General features: G+C 42.3%; 1 long non-coding RNA gene across 4 annotated transcripts in view; it reads right to left on the bottom strand.

The window, feature by feature from the left end:
- Nucleotides 1–2,621: 2,621 nt before the first annotated feature.
- LOC138146793 (uncharacterized) overlaps nt 2,622–18,924 on the bottom strand; it is a 17,410-nt gene continuing 1,107 nt past the window's right edge. The window contains exons 3-6 of one of the 4 annotated variants that reach the window (XR_011164594.1): nt 16,902–17,188; nt 16,504–16,624; nt 6,811–6,907; nt 2,622–4,719 (exon numbers count right to left, since the gene is read on the bottom strand). This is a non-coding gene — a long non-coding RNA (uncharacterized lncRNA). Of the gene's footprint in view, nt 4,720–6,197; nt 6,908–16,503; nt 16,625–16,901; nt 17,189–18,924 lie in introns of those variants that run through there. The other 3 variants (XR_011164595.1, XR_011164592.1, XR_011164593.1) reach the window with 3 other exon arrangements.

Here is an 18,924-nt window from a genome sequence, read left to right as displayed (position 1 = left end):
CCAGTGGAGGGGTTCTAGCCATCTCCACCAACCTCCACCAAACTGTCATATGTACACAGGGCAGGACAACTAGTCCAACTGAGGCAGCATGTGACGGGCAAACCAAGCCAGCATCACCACACTGATGACCATCTCCTCTCAGATCTTGGTGGAGACAGCCTGGGCCTCGGACCCCTAGGACCTTGGGGATAGTGATGCTTCTAGTCCGTCACCCCAGGGGACAGCATGTGTATGTGGACATGCAACCTGGCAATCGTTCCTCCAGGTGCTCTAGCCCAGCTACTGAAGACCCAGAAATAGCTCTCACCACCAAAGTCCTTGGCACAGTCAAACGGTTCAACAATAGAAACTGATATGATTTTATCAGTACAAATGACGTATTAGCATCTACTTTGCCCCCTCTAAGGATCACAGGAACTTTCCAACTGTCTTGCAGCTGAAACCTTCTACGTGTGCTGTGTCTCCAGTTAGAATATGGGCTCCTGGAGAGCAAGCACTGTCTCACTTTTCTATTCATCTCCAGCTCACAGCACAGCGCTTTGCACACAGTAAACACTTAATAAATGCTTTCTTCATTCATTATCACTCCTATTTTATAAATAATAATTAATAACAAGCAGTAGTTCTATAGCACTTGAAGGCTTATAAAGTACTTTGCACATATTATCTCATTTTATCCTCATAGCAACTTTGGGGTTGGTGCTATTACCTCATTTTACAGAATAGGAAGCTGAGGCAGACAGAGGTTAAGTGACTTGCCCAGGATCACACATAGCTAGCTGGTCAAAATTCAGATTCACATTCAGGTCTTCTAACTTTAAAGCTTTAAAATTACATTATGTTGCTTCTTTGTGGAAGTCCTGTCCCCTCAATTAGACTTTGAGCTTCTTATAAGAATAGGGACCTTGCTTAAACATCTTCATATCTCTAGATCCCTGCCTTTAATATACATTTATTATTCATAGGATATAGAGCTTGAAGGCTCCTCAACAACCAACCAGTCCAACCTTTCATTTTGCCAACGAGGAAGCTGAGACCCAAAGGGCTTCAGTGACTTATCTAAATCCACACAGGTAGTAATTAGTAGAGGTGGGGCACATGGGGTGCTCAGGGAGGACTGGCACCTCTGGTGTGAGGGCTGCTTCTCCACCTGTGGTGTCCACCTGATTCACCCAAACCTCACCTGTGGCTCCAAGAAGCTGGAAATGGTGAAGTGGCCACATCCCCCTAAAACCTTCTTAGCAGATGGGCCAGACCAGATTGAAGGTAACCACTAAGCCTCAGACCCATTAGTGAGTTAGGGGGATGTCTACCCTGAACGTGTGAAGACAGCCCTTGGTGAAATGGGCAGATGAGAACAATGTGTTCCAATGGCCATGAAGGTGGCTGAAGCAGGTGGATGTGGAGAGCTTAGAGCTTGGTCAAACATCAAAGACACCAAGGTCAGCCCCTGCAATCTGGGCCATATAGCCAGTCATCTTGTATGTTGTTCTGCCACTGGACTTAGTGACTCTGGAAGAGAGAGTGAGGTTGATGACTTTGCACAATTCTGCTTCTCTTAAATTCAATTCACCCCAAAGTTAGGACATCATCCTGTGACATCATTGGTCCTCATCAAGAACAAAGGACCAACAAGAACAATGAGTAGAGGTGGGATTTGCATGCAGGTCCTCTAACTCCAAACCCGATGCCTCCCCTACACCATATTAGTTGTTTTTGTTGAGCACAATGATGATTGGAAGTGCAGAAGAGATGTTCTTGATCCAGAAATTTCCTAGCGCCCTTAGTTTTTGCAAAAGTGTCCTCTAGCTAGCTAAGGCAAGAAGAAGAGGTTTCAATAAGTTGTCACTCCACTTCTAGAACCCTCAACCCCCCTGCTCTTCCCCCTGGCTTCTTCTGGGGCTAAGGAGCATAGACCACTCACACAGGCAACCCAGCAGACTAGGAAGAACGGAGGACCTGAACTCTGATTCCAAAGCAGAAAATGTTAGCATTGGAAAAGACCTTTGATATATCTTAGGCCAGGGGTGAAGAGCCTGAATCCAAGATTCAGTCAACAGGCCACACTTGAGGACCTAGAGGCCACATGTGGCCTTGAGACTACAGGTTCCCCACCCCTGTCTCAGGCCAACAGCCTCACTTTACAAGAGAAGAAGCCTAGAAAGAAGGAGCTACCTAACATCACGAAAGCTGTCAGCACCTGAGATAGGGTTTGAACTTTGGTCCTTGAACTCCAAATTTTGTATTCCCAACATTATATCTCATCACTTTGCCCCTCTCCAATGGAAAACTAGAGATGATGTCTACTGGGAACCATTCTTTAAAGGCTCAGTTTTCTAATCTAGGTGGTGAGTGGATAGGGAGTTAGATCTGAAGTCAGGAAGACTCATCTTTTTGAGTTCAAATCTGACCTCGGACATTTACCAGCTGTGTGACCCTGAGCAAGTCACTTAACCCTGTTTGCCTCACTTCCTCACCTGTCAAATGAGCTGGAGAAGGATATGGCAAAGCACTCCAGTATCTTTGCCAAGAAAAGCCCAAACGGGGTCATGAAGAGTTGTACATGACTGAAAAAGACTGAACAACAATGAAATGTGAATAGTAGTATTTTCATTACCCATCTTAGGGGGTGATTGTGATAATCAGTTAACTAATAAGCATTTATTAATTACCTACAACGTACAAGGCACAATGCTAGATGTGAAGGATACATTAAATAGTCCTTGCCCTCAAGGAATTTGGGGAAGAAACCATATGTGTATATATACATGTGTAAATTTTATATTATACATAATATTACCATGCATACATATACGTGTAAATATTGTATTATATATACAAACATATATTACGTGCAAAATATAAACAATAAATAAGGTAATTTTGGGGTGATGGCACCAAATACTGTTGAGATCAGGAAAGATTTCATGTACAAAAGGGCACTTGCACTGAGCTTTGGGGAAAAAAAATCTAACAAGGGATTTTAAAGATAAAGATTATTTGTGAATCTTCAGTTGCTCTAGAAATGTGAGCTTTAAGACTGACCTTTCTCCATCTCCCAGTATAGGTTGCTCCTGAATAGAGGCAAAAGAAGCAGATTTGGAGTCAGATGACCTGAATTCAAATCCCATCTCTGCCACTTACTACTTGTTTGACCCTGGGCAAGTCATTTAAGTTCTCTGGACCTCAGCTAAAAAACAAGGAAGGAAGGGTCATATTCTTCAACAACCTCTAAAGTCCCTTCCAGCTTCCCTTCCCAAGTATCCATGATACTTTGACATAACTCCTCATCCCAAAAGGAAAGAACATTCCAGACAAACCAGCCTGTCTAGTTACTTTAGGCAGCTTTCTTGGATAGGCTTAGGGTATGTGGGGGAAGTATGGCCTAGTCTTGAGAATCTCAGGACTAGCAACTGAAGTGAAACAGGGGTAGGTGAATAGGCCATTCAGCTGGCTGGCCTGGGGCCATCTAATGACCCAGGCCTGAGAGGGAGTAAAGGAGACAGGGTTGGTTTTGTCTCAGTCTTCGATTATCAGAAGGCCTGGCCATCAAGAGTAAGGTGGGTAAGCTTGACCTATAGTGACCTGCCATCAATCTGGTGAGTCAGCGTGTCTCTCTATCTCTCTCCTTCATAGCTATTCTGGCCCTTCAGGAGGTAATGTGACTTTCTGAGGGACCAGGAAGCCTAAGGCAAGTCCCAGCCCTGACCCTTAGCCTCTTGACTCTGGGGAAAGGGTGTGGATAGTCCTTGGTTTCAAGTTTCCTCTTGCAGTAAAGTCAAAGAAGTCACAAGGATGGCTTGCTTGAGGTGGAGTTCCCAAAATGACATAATCCATGGAAGCATCACTGGTAAAAGTAACTACTTGGAAGGGCAACATATGCTTGGGAGTGAAAATTCTGTTGCTTTTGAAGCATGGCTGTCCCGTGTCTTTATTGTCATACCTCTTATATGATGGCATATACCTCATTTCCCTTCAAGTGCAAGACAAAGAGAATTCAGTATGTAGGGTACTTGTGCTTTCACACAACTTGGGTGGGGGCCATCACCCCAGATCCTGGGAATACTCTCCATTGATTTCTTGAAATCCTTGCACAGTCATGAAGAGAAGGGCTACAGCTGGTTGTTGGGGCAAGAATACTGGCCTTGGGGTAGCTAAGACTTGAATCAATATTTCAAATTCATGTTTTCAATGGATTGGGTTTGCCCTGCTCCAGTGCAGAAGGCGACTCTTCAAATATTTCCTTAGTAGATGGTCTTCATGAATTAACAACAACGATTGCCTGTTGACCCCTGTCTGGTGATGATTCTTTACACACTCAGTGAGGTTGTTCCTTTGACAAGAGACATGGTCCATCATTGACTCATACTCAAAGCTTTTCCAGATTGGTGGGACCTGACAGTCTTGGGTCTTGCTATCTTTGAAGGACCAAGGTCACCTCTGTGCTGGATTGAGGCTTTAGTGGAGGTGACTAATAACAACATTAATAATGTACTGTTCTAGACTCATGATGAAAAATGCTATTCATTTCCAGAGAGATAATTGATGATCTCAAGTGCAGATTGAAGCATATTTTTTTCACTTTATTTTTCTTGCTTTTTTTTGCAACATGACTAATGTGGAAATATGCTTTGCATGACTTCATATGTATAATGGGCATCATATTTCTTGCCTTCTTGATGGGTAAAGGAGGGGTGGAGGGAAGGAGAGAATCTGGAACTGAAAATAAAAATAAAATGAATGAATGAATAAATAAATAAATAATGTCCAGTCCTAGGAATATGATGGCGCTTATTCCCTTTCAATAGACTGCCTTCTGGGAGTTGTTTTTCCAGTACAGAGACTCATTATAGTAGACAGAACACTGAATTTGGAGTTAGAAAAGATGAGGTTCGAAACCAATCTCAGACACTTATTACTTCTGTGACTTTGGGCAAGTCACTTTAACTTCTCTAGGCCTATTTCCCTTTTTACAAAATGGGGATAATAATAGGACCAATCTCACAGGTTGTTGTGAAGTTGAAATAAGATAGTAACAATATTATATAATTCTTTTAATTTAAATATACAACATTTACATAATACATATTTATGCATAACATACTACATTATAATATAATATTCTAGCATATTTTATCTTTTAATACCATAATAATTCAGACTTCTTCACTGATACCAATGGAGGAACAAAACAATTTTACATGGATTTTCCAGATCATGGGGCCACTTTCCCCTAATCTCCATGATATGGAATGGCTAACTGTAGTCCCCTCTTTTTCTCTCCTGAAAGAAGGGAGGTGTATTTCCTTATCTCTTTTCTGGGGCCAAGAATGGTCATTATGAATGACAAATTTTTAAGACATGATAACAGAATTGGCTTATAACTTTAGTTTCGTGAGATGGGGATAGCCAATACTTGTATTAATGGCGTCCTGTAAGAGTAGACACAATAAGAGATGTGCCACCTCCCCTTACTGCTCAGAGTCCTAATCCTTACCGGTTGGACTCCTACTTCTCTTCAAAGCATAACTCCACATTCACCTCTTCATTGAAGCCTTCTCTGCTCCCCTGACTCAGCGATGGGTCTTCCTTTGCTGTCCTTCTCTAAATGCACTTATATAATACCACACAGTATAGTTATTTATGGGAATTTTCCGTCTCAGGCATTTACTGGTCTTGCATCTATCAGCAAGTCCTTAACCCTTCTGAGACTCAGGCAAGTACCTAAAACTATTTCCTAAATTATTGATGGCTTAGAACCTGCATCAGTAAGGCATAATGTTGAACTGGGGGTCAGAAAGACCTGAGTTCAAATATGACCTCAGACACTTACTAGCTATGACACTGGGCAAATCAATTTGGCCTCTGTTTGCTTCAATTTCCTCACCTGTAAAATGGGGATAGAAATAATAGCACCTACTTCCAGGGTTGTCATGAGGATAAAAATGAGATAATATTTGTAAAGCACTTTGTGAACCATAAAGTGCTATGTAAATGCCAGCTACCATGATTATGATTATTTTAGGATGCATTATTTTATTAAAGCCTGCGTCTTCCTCTGCCATTTCATCACTACATGAAGGCAATCCAGAGTCCACAGGCTCATAGACCTCAAACAGGAAGGGACCTCCCCTTATCTAGTCCAATTCTCTCATTTTATAAATGAGGAAACTGAGGCACTAAAGGGTTTGCCCAATATCACATAGGAGCCAAGTGTTGGAGTGGATTTTGACCCTATGTTATTTGACTTCAAATTTGGCATTTTCTACTATGTCATGCCAGTCTATACTAGAGGAGAGGGAGTATCTACATGGATAAAAATTGTGGACCCTTGAAGTATGTATGCTTTCACGATGAATATAAATACTGTATTATTATAAATAGTAATCACTGCAAATTATATTAATGATATAACCTTAAAGGTCTCCTATAGCTCAGAAGTTTTTTTTTTGTTTTTGGCACATTTCAGTGTGAAATAGATTAGAGGTGTTTTATGGACATCTGTGATCTTCAATTTTCTCAACTAAAAAAATAATGATATTTGAGTTGGATCTGTGATTTGATTGCTATGGGGAACATCAGATGAGAAAACTCTCTCTACCAATTAATCAATAATCAACAAGCGTTTATTAAATGTCTTCTATGTGCCAAGAACCATACTAGCTGCTGAGTATACAAAAAATAAAGCAACCTGTGCTCTCAATTTGCTGACCAGAAGATACTATGTGTGTGCATGTATGCAATACAGATATCGTATACATAGAATAAATAAAAATAAATCCAAGGTACTTAAATACAAAGACACTCCACCTATCATGGGAGGAAAGGCACTAGTCACTGGGGGAGGGGGACAGGAAAGAGTTTCTGTCAAGTTTCTTGAGCTGCAGCTTGAAGGAAGCGAGGGCTTCTGTGAGAAGGAACAAGGTGAAAAGGGATTATTATTATATTATATTATTATATTACATTATATATTATATTATAAGGATAGAGGACAGCAGGTAGAAAGGCCTAGATCCAGAAGAATGTATAAAGTGGCATCCAGTGCAGAATGCTACTGGGCTCAATAACTTAGTCTTAGAAAATTACCTGGGGCACCCAGAAGTCTTGTGACTTGCTCAGGGTCACATTATCAGTATGTGTCAGATGTAGTACTTGAACCCCATTGCCTAATAACTGGTGATATTTAAATTACCTTTAAGGTTTGGGAAGTGTTTTACATACATGATCTCATTTGAGCTTTACACTAGCTCTGTGACCTCAGTAGTATAGGAAGGATTATCTCCATTTTACAGATGAGGGACCTGGGGTTCAGCAAAATTAAGCAATTTGCTCATAATCCCCTAGCTAGTAAGCAGAAGAGGTAGGATTCAAACCAAGGTCTTACTGACTCCAAAATATTTGTACTACTAAATCCAGTGACAGTCTCCTCTGTCCTTTACTCAAGTTCAAGATCAAGGCTGATCAGTCAGGGAGGAAGTTCTTTCTCCCCATTGTACAGATTCATCCCGTGAGACTCCATCAGGTGAAGGCCTTTCTGCAGTGGAATTCAAAGGAATGAATGACCATGCTGGGAAAAGAGCCCAGGCCTCTTGGGTACACATAGTCCAAGCCTCTGTCTATGACTAGGATTCGACTGCTAGGCAATGCCAAAGAGTTAAAAATAGAGTTTAAAAACAAAACAAAACTTTCTGCCTAGGGAGGTGTTGGCTGGGGGAGGCTCCAAAGTTCTATTCCTGGTCCTCCTGTTGACTTGTGGTATGACCTTGGAGAAGCTGCCCTGACTCCCAGTTTCTGTTTTTTCATCTGCAGTGCTGAGGGAAGAATATGGACTTACTTCCCAGGGACAGGGTCAGAAGCAGGGCCAGCCTTCTACAGAAGAGATAGCAGTCTCTTGCCTGGAGCTACTTTATAGGGGTGAGGAAGGGGGATAACCCCCAAATATCACTTCGGGCATCGCAAGGAGAGGTGGTAGAAAGGCCTGGGAGTTAGGGAACCAAGAAGCCAGGGCTGGTGCTCTGCTGTGTGCCCTTGAGAAAGTCAATCTCTCTGCATTTTATTTTCCTAACATCTGTTTAAAATGAAAAGTTTGGATGATACTTCTGAGGTCTCGTGGAGCCCTAAATCAAGGGCCCTGTGACCCATTCAGTGAAGTGAACAAGCTCTTCTTTTCAGTGCAGATACAGTGGGCAGAGTTCAAGTCAGCTTTCAGTCATTCATACTTCAGTGAGAACATTTAGTGAATCACATTACTTTTTCTTAATTGCAAAATCATATATATTCCACAGAGAGAAATAACATAGAAGTATAATTTTGGTGCATGAGATAGACCTGAAGTGATGTACTTTGGGCAGCCACAGGAACTGGGTGGTTTAGGAAGAGGAAAGTGAGGAAAATGTCCCCCCCCACACACACACACCTTTTTTTGCCTTAGAGAGGGAGTGTGGTATAGAAAAAGTTGCCCAGGTTTCAACCTAAGGCTAGGAAACCTAGATATAAATCTGGCCTCTGAAAATTCTGACCTGCAAGACCTTAGACAAGTAAATTCATGTCTCAGACCTCAGTTTCCCCACATGTAAAAACGGAGATAGAGACTAAGACTGGATTATTGTAGGAAAAACATTTTGTAAACCTTAAGAAACTTGTTGCTTTCTGTTGTTGTTGATCCTTCATTCTCAAAGAAGACCAATGACCTCATGAGCATAACGTCTTGACTTGTGCATGAATTGGGTCTGAGTGAGGCAGAGCTGCGGAAAGTCATCATACTTGCTTTGTCCTTCAGAGTCATCAGAGTCCAGTGGCAAGACAAAGGTCAAGACAACTGGCAAAGGCCCAGGAAGCAGTAGATGACCGTGGCCTTTCTAAATTAAGGTCTTTCCCAGGTCTCAGTTTGTCTGAGGCAACACCCATTCAATGACTAAGGGTTAAGTAAGAATTGAGAAAAAGATGGCCCAATTTACCATCCCAAAGGCATTACAGATTGATAGGGTAACCTTGGCTCCTTCTGTTGAAAGGGTTACTGGACTGATGGATATTGTAAATCTAGGTTTAATCCATATCACTTATGTTATATCTATCTTCCAGTTAGTAGCCAAAGAGATAATTCCATCTCCAAGTAGTGAGATAGAACATTTTATTCAAAGAGCCAGTGTCACTGAATGGAAGCTTATGTGGAGGGGAGTAAGTTGGCAGGAAGGAGTCAGGGAACAAAGGACTTTAAAAGTCAGACATAGGATTTTATATCTGGTCCTGGAACTAAGAGGGAGCCATGGGAGTTTATTGAAAAAGGGGGTGGGTGGGGATGTGGTCAGACCCAACCACTCAGAAGAAGGCTATTGCAATCCTTCAGGTGTGAGGTAATGAGAGCTGTCACCAGCGTGGTGGCAATGTCATTGGGGAAGTAAATCTAAGCTATCATTATGTTCTGCTACTGTGTGACCTTGGATAAATCATTTAATTTCCCTTATATGAGATGTTGGACTAAATGACCTCTAAAGTCCCTTCAGACTCTAGATCTATGCTTCTGTGACCTGGGGTCAGATCAGTGAGAAAACCTCTTCGTCTTCATTTGCCCTTCTATAAGAAAAGCCTTTTAGATGCAGCATTCCTATTCACCAAAACACCTTGGTTTTGTGTATAGATATTTGTGGGGAAGGAGACCACTTAGTCTTGGAAAGAAAAGGGTATTCTGTTGAAATGTTTAGAGATCTTTAGAGCAAGGTGCCCTCTGAGGGCTGAAACACATAAGTACTTTGGAATATCATTCATGTGTCTTTTCCTTTGTGAGACAAATGCAATTTTGTGGAACCTAGAGCTGGACCTCAGAAATTATCAAGTCCAACCTTGCCATTTTATGGAGAAGAAAACTATGGCCCACAGAGTTTGAGTGACTAGCCCAAGGTCCCACGTATAGTAAAAAGCAGAGCTAGAATTCACACCCAGACCTTTGAACTTCAAATCCAATGTTCTTTCCATCATATCTCCTTTGCCTCTTTTCCATAAATCTGTTGGGTATTGGGACACAATTTTATTTGGGAAAGCAACCTTTGCAGGATTTGAAAAGGGGCAGAGAGGTTGTGGTTTACTCTTACATCCTAAGACAAGGTTACCCCAGGCCTCAGGAAGGGGGTGGGGAGAGGTTCCCAGAAACATTGCAAAATGGTGGTGAAAGCTAGTCTACCGACGACAATAAGGGCTGTTTCCGCCACCTCTCTGTGAATAACTTCTGCTTTTAGATTTCCTAATGAGCAGAAATGAACACTGCTTTACTGTCAAAAAGCAGCCAACTTACCCAACACTATGACAATAACAACAAAACACACGATGTAAGCCACTAAAATAAAGGGTCAGGTATGAGGGGCTGTGAGAAATCTCTACCCAGAAGGCTGCCCTCTGTTCCTTTAGGGTAGCTCATTGGAGTCAAAGCTCGTGCAGTTATGGATTTAGATTTGGAAGGGATAGTGGATATGGCCCCAAACCACCCCACTCTTGCCATGCTACAGATGGGTCAAGACCCAGACTGGGGTGGGGGGGGGGTCCTTCACTTTTTGCTACTTGAGCAAAAAATAACTGTCTATAGAGAAAACCTATTGGCCCTTCACAGCAGTAAGTCACAGAAACAAAGACTATTAGAAGAATCTTCTCTTTTGACATCTGAAGAGGCTGAGGCCCAGAGGTCAGGATTTGTCCAAGATCAAACAGTAAGTTAGCGATGGAGTCAAGTCTCCTGATTCCCTGTCTTGTAATGACACTCTGTTGTCTTTATTGCACCCTCTGTGGATACTCTGAGTGTGCTTTGGACACACAGCAGAGCTCCAAGTCCTCATGGCTATATTAAAGTGTATGAAAAACTCTGTCGTTCTGAAAGTCCCAGAACTCCAGCTCCTCAATCCAACCCAATCCAAATATTCATCAAGCTTCTTGAAGGTCTGTTTTTGCTGTTGTATCACCAGTGCCAACCATAGGGCCTTGCATATAGTAAGTGCTTAATAAATGTAGAAGGTACTGAACAAGGCACTGGGGGAAATGCAAAATAAATCAATAAATGACTAAATAGATAAACAAGCACACAAACAAAAAGCAAATAAATAAATGTAGTGCTTGCTCTTCAAGGAGTTGTAAGCCCAACTACTATAACCAGGTGCAAGAAAATAACTATAATACAAGTTATTTTGTGATTCAGGATAAGAGAGGTCAAAGAAAGATTTTTTTTTTTTGCTTTTTGGAGGGCAATTGGGGTTAAGTGACTTGCTCAAGATCACACAGCTAGTTTTTGTGTTAAGTGTCTGAGGTCGGATTTGAACTCAGATCCTCCTGACTCCAGGGCTGGTGCTCTATTCACTGCACCACCTAGCCACCCCAAAAGAAAGATTTAAAAAAGATTGAAGGAGGGAGGAGAAGAAAGGAAAGCTTCATAACAATTGACATTTCTATCAAGCTTTGAGGTTTACAAGTCTATTTTCCTCATAGAAGCCCTGTGAGAAAAGTCTTAAAAACCACTGAGGCTCAGAGAGAGGTTAGATGACTTGCCCAAGGTCACACAGTTAGCAACAGAACCAGGGTACAAACCAATTAGGAGCAACCAACTCTCTTTCCACCAATCCAAACTATTGCCCAAAGGAAGTGGTGTTTCATATGACCAGGAAGTTTTTGCTGCCCATGCTCGCCTGTAGGGATCTCTCTCCTTGGCAATGCTCCTCCAGCTCTAATTCTGGGGGACTTGTCTTGGGCTTTCAGTCTTATTCCAGTTATCCAAATCCACATGATTTACCTAGAGCAGGGGTGGGGGAAAAGTGTGGCCTTCCAGGTCCTCAAGTGTGGCCCTTTGACTACATCCAAACTTCACAGAACAAATCTGCTTCCAACCCCTGAAGAGTGTTAAAGGGGCAAATGCATTTGTTTGTAATGCTCTTTTAAAAAGTTAAGCCTCCTTCCCATTAGTATTGGAGAACTTGACTTGATAGTTCCAGAAGTAGGCTGAGAGTCTAGGGAAAATCCTTACTTGTGAGAACTGTTGGACTGTGTGAACCAGAGAAAGTCATTTAACATCTCTGTGCTGAACCTTCTCCCCTACTAGACCAGGAAAAATAAACCTCAAACAAGCCAGGGTACAATGGACCTTGGGTTTTCTCAGTGAAGTGGAACACCTTATAGTAAATACAGAGAATAGATCTGTAAGGAACTTCAAAGATCATCCAATCCACCCAGTGCCAAAGAGTGGAAAAAGCTGATTCTGGATCCAGGAGGCCTATATTCAAATCCTACTTCTGAAATTCCTTAACTGTGACTTTGACCAAGTTGCTTAATGTAGCTGTGCCTCAGTTTCCTTATCTATAAAATTAACAAGTTGGACTTCTGGGGTGGGGAACCTGCTGCCTTGAGATCACCATGCAGCCCTCTAGGTCCTCAGGTATGGCTCTTTGATTGAACCCAAACTTCACAAAACAAATCCTTTTATTAAGGATTCAGTCAAGGGACTGCACTTGAGGACCTAGAGGGCCTCATGGTGGTCTTGAGGCTGCAGGTTCCCCACCCCTGGACTCCAAGGTCTCCAAAGTCTCTTCTAGCTTGAAGACTAGAGTTGTTTTCATTCTTCAGCTGAGGTCCATTTGCTTCAGGTCAAACAGAAAAATGAGCTAGCAGAGCTAGAATTTGAACCCAGTTCTCTGACTTCAAATCCAGCCCTTTCCACTATAGTATGCTACCTTGATAAAGTATAACCTTATTGTTGTTGTTCAGTCATTTCAGACATATCTGACTCTTCACAATCCCATTTGGGATTTTCTTGGCAGAGATACTGGAGCGGTTTGCCATTTCCTTCTCCAGTTCATTGTACAGATGAGGAAACTGAGGCAAACAGGGTCAAGTGACTTGCCCAGGGTCACATGGCTCGTAAGTGTCTGAGGTCAGATTTGAATTCAAGAAGATAAGTCTTGTGACATCAGACCCAGCACTCCATCCACTGTGCTCCTGCTAAGCCATCCCAGAACATAACCCTACCCAATGCATAATCTCAGAGTTGGAAGGGACCTCACAGGACATGGAGTCCTACCCACTCATATCTGGAGAATTCTCTGTATAACATCCCTGCCAAATGGTCATCCAGCCTCTACTAGGAAACCTCCAGTGACAGAAATTTGCCGCCTCCCAAGGCAGCCCATCCCATTTTTGGATAGGTTTCACTGTTAGGAAGTTTTTTCTTATAGTGAGCTAAACCTTACTTCTCTGTCCCTTCCACCCATTGCTCTTAGTTCTGGAGCCAAATCAAACAATCTATTTATTCCCTCTTCAGTGACATGAGGACAGTGATCATATTCCCTCCAAATACTTCTCCAGGCTAAACACTTTGCAGATGAGAAAACTGGAACTCAGAACAAAAGGCTGTGTGGGAGAGTTGACAAAAGCTCAGCTCTCTAGGCTGTGGGAGTATCTTGTTTCCACTATACTGAAGGCCAGCTAGTGAGGGATATAATTTAGGAAAGAAAGCCTTCCCCATGTCCTTCCCCTTGCCCTTCAAAAATAACATCACTTAGTTGAACACTTACTCTTGCATGTGAGATCATCATAGTGTATAAGGGTATATAGTTTAGGGCTGGGAGAGATCTTAGAGACCAAGTTCAATACCTTCCTTTTACACAGGAAGAAACTGAGGACCCAGAAAGTTCAAGTGATTGGCCCAGGCTCCCACAGCTAAGTGAGTGTCTAAGCCAGAGTTTGAACCCTCATTTCTCTATTCTAGATCCTATGTTCAGGGCTAGCTCAAGAGGAAGGGGCCAAAATAGGATTAGGTTTTAGGGTCCTCACAGCCTTTAACCCTCCCCACTTCCCTTTCCCCTCCCCCCCATTGAAAAAGGAAGTGGCCATGGGGTGACATCATCATGGGTGTGAATGCCATCACTTTCTGGATCTGAGGTAAGTAAGGCTTCTCTGACAGTCAGTCCAAGCCCTCCCTCAATGTGATATGTGGTTAACCTCTCAGCCTTGCCTCCCTGACACACACACCCTGGTGTGAGACGGCCTCTCATCTACGAGGAGTACATTCCCCTGCTCTATGAACACCTCTGGTCTCTTTGCTGACTCAAGATTTTGACTCTGCCCATGGGCCTCTCTCTCTCTCTCTCTTTATGGGATGGGTGTGTCATTTTAATAAATTTTCCACCTTCCCCCTAAATCCCTTTGCTTTTACAGCCCAAGGGCCAACCCAGACCATAATTTTTTCATAGGTGACTGGAGGGAAGAAGGTCACATTCCATGTCTGTGGTAGGGAGGCTACCCATACTATTTCAATCCATCAGGGTGGGCAAGTGGCTGGACATTCAGTCGGCGTGACTGTAGGGGGGAAGAAAGCTGATGGACTGTTTGTATGATATTCCCAAACTAAGGATAGGTCAGAAAAGTCCAGGTAAAAAGTAAAGTTTCCTAAAATATGATTGGATAGGTATGGTTATCCCCTCCAGCAATTCAGGTTATGACCCACCCATGCCCTCTTATGTTGTGGTTCTCTTGTCCATGTTTTCCTATAAATCTTCCATGGGGTTGGGGAGAATGTAATCAATATGCTGGGGGGTCCTTGTGGGTACCAGTAGAGCATGCAGGCTGGCCATTGGCAACCCCACGCTCTCGACACATGGCAGGCCACCTCCTTTTTGGAACATTCACCTCTGATTAAATTGTTCACATGGTTTCTCTTACTTCATCCTTCCTTGGTAACATGTTCTAGACTACTGACAACCACCATGAATCTCTGCATTGCCCTTTGGGTGACCCTCAATAGTAATTCCACAGAGACTGGCATTACATGACTGGAAGTCATGCATCATTGAAAGAATAATGTTATGAAGATGGGCTTTTGTTTCAGGGAGAAATTTGGGATCATTAAAAGCATTGCTCCATTTGCCCAAGGCAATCTAGCCTGCTCATTCCTCCTTTTCCAGTTCTGGACCCAGCTCCTTTTGGTTTTTACTGTGTGGATACTTAGACCAAACTATTTCTGAAGGATTACAAGTCTCATTTAGGAGCCTCTTCATTATCTGTCAGTCAGTCAGTCAATAATCATTAAGTACTAGCTATGTGTCAGGCCCTGTGCTAAGCTCTGAGGATACAAAGGAAGGCAAAAGACAGTCTGTTCTTAAGGAGCTCACAGTCTAATGGCAGAAACAATGTGCAAATAGCTTTGGACAATAAAGCTATGTACAGGACACATTGAACATGATTAAGTGAGAAAAGACACTAAAATTAAGTGGATTGGGAGAGGCTTCCTATAGAAGACTGGATTTTAGTTGAGACTTGAAGGAAGCCAGGGAATCCAGGAGAAAGAGATGAGGAGGGAGAGAAGTCCAGACATGGAAGGCAGAGAAAATGCCCAGAGTTGGCAGACTGAACATTTAATTTGAGATATAGGAAAGAGACTGGCATCACTGGATCACATAGTACATTAGCCTGGGAAAGTGGGGGTTAAGTGTAAGAAAGATGTAGGAAAACTGGAAAGGTGGGGGAAGGCTATAAAGGTTATAAAGGGCTTTGAATGCCAAACAAAGGATTTTATATTTGATCCTGGAGGTGATTGGGACACAGGAGTTTATTGAATTGGGGGACAGTCACATGTTCAGACCTGCACTTTAGCAAGATCACTTTGACAGATGAGTGGAAGGTAAACTGGAAGAAGAAGGAGGAGGAGGAGGAGGAGGAGGAGGAGAAGAAGAAGAAGAGAAATCAATTGTTAGTCTATTATAAAAGTCCAGACATAAGGTGACCTACACCAGCATGGTGGCTTTGTCAGAGGAGCATACATGGGAGATGTTACAAAGGCGAAATCAACAGGCCTTGGCAACAGACTGGATATGGGGGTGAGAGATAGTGAGGAGCTGAGGATGTCATCTAGGTTTCAAGCTTGGGTAACTGGGAACAAAGTGATACTGAGGAGATTGATCAAGAAGTTTGGAAGAGGGGAGGGATGTGAGGGGAAAGATAATGAGCTCAGTTTTGGACATGATCCAGTGTCCAATGCAAACAGTATATTACCACCCACAAAGAAGATGAAAAGGTTAATGGTGATGCTTCATACTTACATACCATTTGAAGGTTTCCTCACAACAATCCGATGAGGTGGGTAGTATAAGGATTATTGTTATTATTGTGATAATTATCCTCGTCTCATATAGGAGGAAAATGAGACTCGGAGGGCTTGCCCAGTCACACAGCCAACACCCATTGGAGCCAGGACATGAAGTTAGATTGCTTCTGTCCAAGGCCCAAGATTTTTTTTTCTGTGCTGTACTGCACACCACACTGAATGCCCATGCAATGCACTATATTGCTCTCCCAAAATAATTTTCATTTCTATACTATGTTAAGAAAGACAAATTGCTTTCCTTATAATAGTCCCACAGGTAGGGCAAAGATTATGATCCCCACTTTGCAGATGAGGAAGCTGAAGGGGACAGAACTGCCTACAGTCACCCATTTGGTGAATACTAGAGTTAAGAATCCCAAAAAAGAAGCACTCACCTTCATGACCTTCATGGACGTTTATTCCCTCTGGTACCTGTGTGTCCCTTTAAAGTCTTACTGTATGTGCCTTTGAAGCCAACCCAAAGGCACTGAGAAATGTAGTTGAGTTATCTAGGAACTGATCACAGAGGAAATTAGACAAAGCCAACCATCAGCAGACGTTCTGACTTATCATTCAATTGTCTTGCTTAAAAACATTCAATGAATCCCTATTACACAACAAATAAGACATAGATTCTTTAATCCGGCTCTCTCAGCCTTTCTGGTCCCTATTCTCCCTTTCCAGTCTGTCTCCCACTATGTAAAGTTGTTAAAATCATCATCATCAATATCATCAACATCAGCACAATATACCCTCCGCCCTAGCCTTTCTAGACTTACCTGTTGAAACTTACCTGCTTTCATGCCCACTCCAGGAGGACAGATGGTGTATTGGAAGGAGCCCTGGATTTGGAATTAGGAAGCCTGGCTTTGGATTTTGTGTTGTGGTCCATTCACTAGCGGTCTTGTGTTGGGTTAAGTGGCTTCCCTCAATGGGGATAGATGGCCTCAGTGGGGAGAGGTGTAAGATGAGAGGACTGGGCAACCTGGAAGGACACGCTGAATCTGAAGGCAAGTGACTTCTGTCCAGATCCTGGTCAGCTTCCGGTCACTTAATTTCTCCTGGATTTTTGCAGATTTCCTCATGTGTAAAATGAAGCATTGGATTATCAGACTTCTTAAACTTTTCCTACTCATGACCTCTTTTCCCATTTCAGCAGTGTTTCTAGGTATTATGTGACCTGAGGGCACTTGCAGTGCAAAGTGCACATGCTGTGTATTCAGAACCAAGGCTTTAGTGAAGTCACACGATACTGAGCTGCCAGAAGCACCTCAGATTCATTACGCATTGATTTTTAATTAATTTTTGGTTGTGGCATGTTCAGAAGCCTTTTACTGCTGCCAAATTTTGGGATCACAGCCCACAGTTTAAGAAGCACTAGACTAGATTACCTTAAAGGCCTCTAATTCGAAATCTTGAGAATAACATCCTATGCATGGATAACTAGGTGGTGCAGTGAATAGAGTTCTGGACCTGGAGTCAGGAAGACCTGGGGTCAAATCCATCCTCAGATACTTACTAGCTAGCTGTGTGATCCTGGGCAAGTCACTTAACCTCTACAATTTCCTCAACTGTAAAATGGGTATAACAATAGCACCTTCTTCAAAAGATCATCAGGAGGATCAATTGAGATGATATTTGTGAAGCTCTTATCATAGTACCTAGAACACAGTGGGCGCTGTATAAATTCTTATTCCCTCCTATGCCTACAAGGACTTTCCACACACCAAAATCCTACCCATCCTTCAATGATGAATTAAATTAAATTCATAGAATGTTAGAACTGGAAGAGATTAGAGATCTCAATACAATGGTCTTATTTGTGGAATGGGGAAAATGAGGTAACAGACATCAGGTGACTTGGCCAGGGTCACATGGAGAGGGGAAGCACTGGGCTGTGAGCTTATAATAAATCCCTTGACTAGGTAGTTCAGAGTTTTGTTCTTCTAAGCTGTCAAAAATTCACATTTAGCCCAAAGGATCTGGCCTTTAACTAAATCCATTTTTGTTCAAAACAATAGATTGTGGTAGGTATGCTCATAAATATTTAACATCTGGCTCCTGAAAAAAATATAGCAACAACATACTTTTCAGTTTAACCTGCATTATTCATATTTTTTTCCCATCACTTTAGACAATCAATGAAACAATAAATCAAGTTGTGATTTGTAGCCTTTGTAGATTTCCAAAGTGTAAATGCTCAGACTAAAAATTTAACAACCAGCTCTGGTTCCAGCACACACCTGATTGGGAGCCACAAGTTGATCTTGAAACCTTTACTTGACAAACACTTTTTAGAGAATTACTTAACATCTATTAGGTAGATGGGTTGCATGGTGAATAGAAAGTTAGACCCCAAGTTAGAAAGAGATAAATTCAAATCCTGCTTCAAATACTTCCTGAGTGACCCTGGGCAAGTCACAACCTCTGTTTACCTCAGTTTCTTCAACTGTAAAATGAGGATAGCACCTTCCTCCCAGGACTATTTGAGGATCAAATGAGAGAATATTTAGAAAGCACTTTGCAAACATTAAAGTTCTATATAAATGTGAGCTATTATTATCAGTTGCCATTGACCCTCCCTTTCTTCTCTCTTCATTAAGACTTGGTTGCCTCAGAGGGCATTGAATTTTTAAGCAGAGATCCTGGATTGTCACCTAGGCTAGTGTTCTATGACTTAGAGCTGGAAGGGACCATTGAGAGATCATGTAGTACAAACCCTTCCTTTTGTAGTCAGAGAATCTGAGGGAGGGAAAGAGAGACAGAGAGAGAGAGAGAGAGACAGAGACAGAGAGAGAGAGAGAGAGAGAGAGAGA

This window comes from Petaurus breviceps, unplaced genomic scaffold (genome assembly GCF_028583685.1).
Source record: "Petaurus breviceps papuanus isolate PSGF00001 unplaced genomic scaffold, PetGlider_PUasm1.0 90775, whole genome shotgun sequence".
Taxonomy (NCBI): domain Eukaryota; kingdom Metazoa; phylum Chordata; class Mammalia; order Diprotodontia; family Petauridae; genus Petaurus; species Petaurus breviceps.
This window is presented reverse-complemented; position numbering and strand designations above follow the sequence as displayed.